The sequence below is a fragment of the Microtus oregoni genome, unplaced genomic scaffold, assembly GCF_018167655.1.
Source record: "Microtus oregoni isolate MIOR12 unplaced genomic scaffold, Mior012 000046F_ref0000063, whole genome shotgun sequence".
NCBI lineage: Eukaryota > Metazoa > Chordata > Mammalia > Rodentia > Cricetidae > Microtus > Microtus oregoni.
This window is the reverse complement of record NW_024543220.1, coordinates 12,342,336-12,350,271: the sequence shown is the minus strand read 5'-3', so window position 1 is coordinate 12,350,271 and position 7,936 is coordinate 12,342,336.

Below are 7,936 nucleotides of genomic sequence, written 5' to 3'. Positions count from 1 at the left end.
AAATTGGGGTGAGAATGACCTCCGGGCAGCTGCAAAAGGACCAGGCCGCCCTGATGAGCTGCTGAGGGAGGCCCTGCCACTGGAACCCCTCAGTGAGCATGGAGAGGGTGGTGTCTCTGTGGCTCAGGCCAGGTAAGCCTCCATTCCCCCCACCCCGTCCATCCCCACATTAAAATTCTAGGAGGCACCGCAGCTGCAAGCACTGAGCAGGGTTTGTTTCCACTTTGTACTTAAGAGTGAGCTGTCTCCTCCCAGGCTGCTCTGCTGCACGTGGTGGTCACCTGGTCACCGTGCCCCCAAGCTTCCTCCCAGGTGCCCTTTGACCCACCAGAGCTGCCCTGTCCAAGAATAGACCCCCAAGAAGGAAAATGCCAACACTAACAGTTTCCCCTGCTTCAGATTCTTTGCTCGCTCTCTTTCTCTCTCTCTCTCTCATCTTACAAATTGAAATCCCTCAGCCTTCTGGCCTTGCCTAGTTCAAGGTCTGCTCCAGCTAGTTGTGCAAAGCTAGACCATGTCTGACAAACAGCCACTAATTACTTCTCCTGGTCCCTGGGAGGAAAGGAGAGATGGGAGGAGGTGTTGGAGGGGGAAGCTTCCAGGTTAAATGACTTGCCCCAGGCTACAGAGAGAGTTCAGGCGCTGGCTGCCGGGGTTCCCACCTGGGGGCCCAGGGAGAAGGCTGTTTTATAAGTAGGCCTACGCTCTTCACACTCTTCACAGACAGCCCAGTGATGGCTCTGCAGAGAGCGGGGAGGGGGCGGGAACCACCTGGTTGTCCTGCCCACTCCAGTGAATGCCCTGAGCTTGCATCCACACTGGAATGGGAAACAAAGCCCTCTTCGGAGCACCCCCTCCCTCTCCAGCAAATAAAACTCCACTCCCGTGAGATGCCTCTTTTATTTAATGGCCTAATTTCCAGAGGGCACCCTGGGGCTGTGAGGAAAAGCGGGGTGGGAGGAGTAACCCTCAGAGACAACTGTCTGCACATTAGCAAAATGTGCACCTCTGGCAACAGCCAAGTTCAAGTGTTGACAAAGACGAAAGAGGTGTTGCCACTGCTCCCCCCACCACCCAGTGCTGAAGGGAAACTGAGGCCCAGAGGGGTGGCAGTTCTGCCCATACACCACTCAGTATCAACACAGGGACCAGGTCCATGGTCCAGGTGCCCTGAATCCTGGTCTAGTTTCTGTTTGGGATGTTACAGCCTCCGCACTCGCTCGGCTGAGTACCTTTTAACCTCGATGGAGCTCTGGAAAGCAAGGTGGTGATACCTGACGGGAGCTGGGACCGAGACCCAGAGAAGAGCAAGTGGCTGCTATTACTGTCGCCTTGTGACAGCAGCTTCCGGTGTCCACAGCAAAAACCACAGAACTGACCCACTTATTTCTGCCTCCTAAACAAAACTGGATGGGAGATTTCATTCTAACTTAATTTTATATTAACAAATGCTCATTTATTTATAAACTGGGGCCACACAGGAGTCGCAGCTCCCACCAGCATAGGTTACTGGCCCCAGTGTAACACTGTGCCCCACGCCCGCTGCCACCTGCTTTTCTGCTGGCAGAGAGGGCGTGACTTTGGAGAGCGGTTACCAGGCCAAGAAACCCCCCCTCTTGTCTGGGAGTTCCCCGAGGACTTCTGGGGGAACAGACCCTGTTCTGCTACAAGACCCCCCACATTCCCGAAACACACACCACGTGCCTCAGAGTGGCTCTGAGGGCCTGGGAACTGAGGCCAAGATTTTACCTGCAGAGCTCGCCACAGCTACTGCACCCGACTCTGCCTCACCCACCCTGGCTTCCACGGCCAGTCCACCCTGTTATCTGCCACATACTTGCAAAAGCAGAAAACAAGAGGCTCCAGAATTCCTCTAGGCAAAATACAGCATTTGTATGTTTTCCTCACCCTCTGCCCTATGGTGAGACCCCCTTCTCCGGTCACTAGAAGGGAATTTCCATTTCCAGGGTATCGGGTGGGGAGCTGGTACCTTCTAGGTTTTCCCCTTAAGTTTCCGGGGTTTGGAGAGCAGAGCCCAGAAGAGACCACAGTTCCCTGGGTAATTTTGCCACATGCAGCCTTTTTAGAAGTCTTTCTTTTATTAGTATTTTTGAAGCTGGAAATTGGTTAGTGGAGCACGGCCCCTGGGGGATGTGGTGCTGCTGTCTCTGCAGAAGTGCGAGGTGCATTCCATACACAGCAGCGGCCAGCGTGTGCTCCCACCCTGCAGTCCTTGGATGTGCCTGCTGATGAGCCACACTGGGGAGCCAGGAGGTCAACTGGCACCTGTATGCCCCATGTCCCACCCCACCCCACCCAACCCCACCCCGCCAGGGGGAGGCCGGTCAGCCCCTGTCTCCGGGCTCCTCCTCCTGCCTCTCTCCTCTTGTTCTGTTTGATCAAATAAGTGGGGGTTTTGTTTCTTGGTTTTTATGAACAAGCTCCTCTGGCTTCCTGGACTGTGGATTCCATTGCCTGCAGGATGCTCAGGAACCCTGGCAGTAATGAAAATCGGAGGGAGGGTGGGGAGGATCCACCAGCTGAGCTGAGACAAAATGAAACGGTCACGTATTCAGAAAACAAGAAAAGTGAGACACAGTCTCACTTCAAAAATCAAAACAAAATGGACTGGAGAGATGGCTCATCATTTAAAACTCTATTGTTCCAGAAGGACCCCGGCTTGGTTCCCAACACGCACACCGCGCAGCTCACAACCACCTGTGACTGCAGCTCCAGGAGGATCTGACATCCTCTTCTGACCTCTGTGGGCACTGCACTCACTGGTTCACACCCACACACAGGCACACCTACACACAGGCACACACACCCAGGCACACACACTCACAAACATACACACAGAGGCACACACAGGCACACACACTCACAAACATACACACAGAGGCACACACACACAGGCACACCTACACACAGGCACACACACCCAGGCACACACACTCACAAACATACACATAGAGGCACACACACACAGGCACACACATTCACAAACATACACACAGAGGCACACACACTCACAAACATACACACAGAGGCACACACATCCAAGCACACACATTCACAAACATACACACAGAAGCACACACACACAGGAACATACACACAGGCATACACAGGCACATACAGTCACAAACATACACACAGAGGCACACACACCCACATACAGGCACACCCACATACAGACACACACCGAGGCATGCACACACACAGGCACACCCCCACACAAACACACACAGAGGCATGCACACACACAGGCACACACACACACAATTAAAAAAATCTCAGGCTGGGAGGTGCTGGCAAATACCTTTAATTCCAGTACTTGAGAGGCAGAGGCAGGCAAATCTCTGAGTTCAAGGCCAGCCTGGTCTACACAGTGAGTTCCACGCTAGCCAAGGCCGCACAGAAAAATCCTATCTCAAAAATCTTTAAAAAAAAAAAAAAGATGGGGGCTGGAGAGATGGCTCAGAGGTTAAGAGCACTGGCTGCTCTTCCAGAGGTCCTGAGTTCAATTCCCAGCCACCACATCGTGGCTCACAACCATCTGTACTGAGATCTGGCGCCCTCATCTGGCATGTGGGCATACATGGAGGCAGAATGTTGTATACATAATAAATAAATAAATCTTTAAAAAAAAAAAAGAAAAGAAAAATATCTCTAGCACAAGAGCTGAGGAGATGGTGCCACCATCTCAGTTCAGTTCCCAGCACCCACATAAAATCTGGGCACAGTGGCGTCCCCCTGTCATCCCTGTGCTGGGAAGGTGGAGACAGAAGGATCCCTGGGGCTCAATGGGGAGCCAGACTAGTCAGATGGGTGAGCTGCAGGATCAGTGGGGAGCGCACCTGAGGAAGATTCGTGATGTCACCTCTGCATGTGTGTGTGCACACACACGTGCACACACACGCACAAATGCACATGCACACACATGTGCACCCCCAGAAACTGACCCTCCCCCCCCCAGAGATTTACAAAGCACAGTGTGCAGGAACCCACAATGATTTCAGGTGACTGAGAGGATATTAGCCCCCGGTAGGCAGGAATGACACAGGACCCGGATCATAGTCGGGTGACTGGAACCTAGCCTCTCAGATGGAGATGATGAGGTGCTTTCTCGGCAAGCACGCTGGCGTGATTTCATAATTACTGAGGGACACGGATTAACCATGAAAGCGAAGAGTTAAAAGCAGAGAGTAATTGCCTGATATCCGCACTCTGTAATTTAGTATAATCTAATCATGGACAAAGCCCCAAAGAAAACTCTCTGAAAGCATGCATTTTCCTTCATACACAATTTGTTACTGACATTGGTAATACACTCCATGCCTCCAAAGAAAGGCAAGCCCACGACACCAATGTGTGAATGTGATCCAGCAAAGCAAGTGGCAGAGCTGCCAACTGAACGTGTTCTGGCCTTTCCCTGCAACTCTATTTACCTTTTTCTTACCACAGACTGGGAAAGAGATCACAAGGGCAGCCCCTCTTGCATAAAGTACTTATATGAGGAAACAAGAAGCCGGGTCCTCCAGAGCCATGCCAGTCAAGATCTGAGCCCCACTTGGCACCCTTTTTCGACTGCACTTTCCCAGCATGCCCCATGCCCCCACACCTCCTGTGGGAAGCCAGAACAACCGATGGCACCAACAAGGTGGTCAAGAATTTACCCTGCGCACTACAGAGGATGGGATGGGTGTGCTGTTTCCTAGGGCCTACAGCAGGAGGAAAAACGGAACCATGAAAGATTTACGGCCATTTTTATGATGGCTTCTGTTGAGACAGGAAGAGCCTAGCAGGAGGGGAGCAGTGTGGTGGCCTTCTGGGGTTCCAACAACCCATCGCCTCTGCTGCTTGTGTGGATGTGGTTACTAAACATACACGGGCTCAGCATTTTGTCTTTCCTCTCGGCCTTCAATAAATCAAGAAGACTGGTCACGGTTGAAGCCATGCACCTGACACACACACACACACACGCACACACACACACGCAGAGAGAGAGAGAGAGAGAGAGAGAGAGAGAGAGAGAGAGCCAGGCAGACCCCGTGGGAAAGGAAAGATGAAGACAGAGTTGGAACACCTGGGGCAGGGGCAGAGGGCACGCTGACAGGCTTGGAGAACCATGGAGAAGGACCACGGTGGTCTAAATTCCCAGAGAGGGTGAATAGGTCTGGAAGCTGAGGAAATGGGAAATCCATCTTTCTGATGGGTGGACAGGGAGCTGGGGGCAGATCCTGTATAAAGTGGCTTCTGCTGGGGTCTGGTGATATACTATGCTGAGGGCCATGAGACCTGGAAGGCCAGGCCAGAAACCACCCATAGAGGTAGAGGGTGAACCAGGGTAGCTGAAGCCTAACACTGAGCTCTAGGCTAGAGGGAGGTCAACAAGTAGGGTTTGCTATGGGCCATTTGGTCTGGGGTACGTGCAGGAGTGTCTAGCAGTATCCCTGTAACCAGGACAGTGGAGAAAGCCCTATGGTTACCATCACTGATGGTGGCCCCAGTCCTGTCTATGTTTTTTGAGCACCCTCAGATCCACTGTGATGAAACAGAGCGGAAGTCTGTGAAACACCAAACATCCACCGTGTTTAAGCATCGGTTTCAAAGCCTCTTAGAATGAATGTGCTCGGCCAGTCCTGACGCTGAGAGGCGTGTTCTTTATGGATTGAACTGCACAGCTGCAAGGAGCTGCACAAATGTTACCAACTCATTTGTCATGCAAACAGTGCTTCAGAAAGAAATAAAATACTATTATGTGGTATATGTGTTAGGCAATCACTATATCAAACCCATGGCAGGCCGTGCAAACACAGGCAGAGCGAAGGAAAACAACACTTGGTGAGAGAAATCGCACCACATGGGAGCAGCTAAGTCGGGGAGAAGGGGAGGTAACGGCAGAAGCCCGACGGAGCGAAAGCTGTAATTTTCCCAGCCATGCGGCCAGGTCTGAATACTCCTGGGGTAGAGCAAGTGGCAGAATGACGGAACCCTGACAGAGGAGCATGACCCAGGGTCCCAGGGAGGGTAGGGAGGGCCGTGGGGGCAGCAATGAGTGCTGGATAAAGCTGCAGGGAGAGCCTAAGGAGGAGGCTGTGAAGAGAACTGAATGAGCATTGGAGCCACGGTAATTGCTAGGAGAAGGGAGGTGATGAAGGACACGGGAGGGGAAGAGGGTGGTGGGAATAAGGCCATGAACTGTTTGTTTCCAGTTGTCACACTTCCCCGGCTTCTCTTCCGGATTCCCACTAAGACCTTTCACAGAACCAAACCACTGCCCCTGTCCCCAAGGCTCCCAACAGCTGCAAAGACTTGGGTGAGAGAAGAGGGTGTTCTGGTGCCCTGTCCTGAGGGCCCAACACAAATCACCTCTCCTAATCCTTGTAGCAGCCTCTGGGGATTCTGGAAAACAGGCTAGGAATGTTAATTGGGAATTAGCACACACTTGGTGGTTGCAGACAGGAAAACAAATTGCAAGGTTCTGCAGCTCATCCCCTAAATCATAGACTATAGGGTACAGGGGTCTCCCAACCCCATCTTTCATCGGAGTCCCACCAAGTGGCACAAAGTCTCTTCTGACCAAACTCATCTGCCCACGGGAGCCCAGGACACAGGAATCCTGTCTCCATGACCGATTTGGAGTCGCTTTGTAACAGATCTGCTGTGGAATATTACTTTAACTAGGCAAAGATGTGTTACACTTGTTTGTGTTGCATTTGTTTAACTATGTAAAGATGTGTTGCTGTTTTACCTTGCCTGCTTAAGGAACTTGATTGGTCTAATAAAAAGCCAAATGGCCAATAGCTAGGCAGTAGAAGGATAGGTGGGGCTAGTGAGCAGGAAGAATAAATAGGAGGAGGAATGTAGGCTCAAGAGGAGAGCGAGGAGATAGAATGAGGGAGGAAAATAAGGGAGATTCTCAGGGCCAGACAGACAGACAGACAGACAGCCATGGAGTAGGACACACAGAAGGAAAGAAAGATAAAAAGCCCTGAGGCAAAATGTAGATGAAGAGAAACAGGTTAAAGTAAGTTATAAGAGCTAGTGGGACAAGCATAAGACTGAACATTCATAATTAACAAGTCTCTGTGTTTTGATTTGGTGTTCCGACAGTCCAATAAAGCCCGAAACACAGGTGTAGTGTCTGCACTATGGGATGGTTCATGAGCTGGGCAAGGGGATGGAGATTGAAAACACACACAGAGACAGAGACACAGACACAGGCCATCCTTAAATTCCCCAAGAATGTCAACTTTATTGTGCTCCAGGGCAGCTTATATAGTGCCTTCCCTGACCAACAACCATGCCTTAGCTCCCAGGATCCTTTGGTTGCAAGCCACCAATAACCACTCCCCTGTCTCGTGCTCAGAGCAACTGCAAGCACAGGAAAACAAGTTGTTTTGCTCAGAGCAGCTGCAAGCATAATGAGTTGTTTACTCTGGCAGGCAAGGGGGTCACAGGAAATTCAGGGTCTGGGGGTCCACAGTCCCCAACACACAGGTCTTTCTTTAGACTGCCAGCTCCCAAATAATGACATGGAGACTTTTTATTAAGTATGAAAGCTTGGCCTTAGCTTAGGCTTGTTCCCAACTAGCTCTTAAAACTTACATTTATGGCCCGGCGGTGGTGGCACACGCCTTTAATCCCAGCACTTGGGAGGCAGAGGCAGGTGGATCTCTGTGATTTCGAGGCCAGCCTGGTCTACAAGATCTAGTTCCAGGACAGGCTCCAAAGCTACTGAGAAACCCTGTCTCAAAAAACAAACAAAAACAAAACAAAACTTACATTTTTATTAACCTAGGTTGTAGTGAGTCTTTCTTGTTGGACTGCCAGCCCCCAATAATGACACAGAGATGTGGCCGTTAGCTGAGGCTTGCTCCCAACTAGTTCTTACAACTTAAATTGGCCTGTTTATATTAGTCTGTGTTCT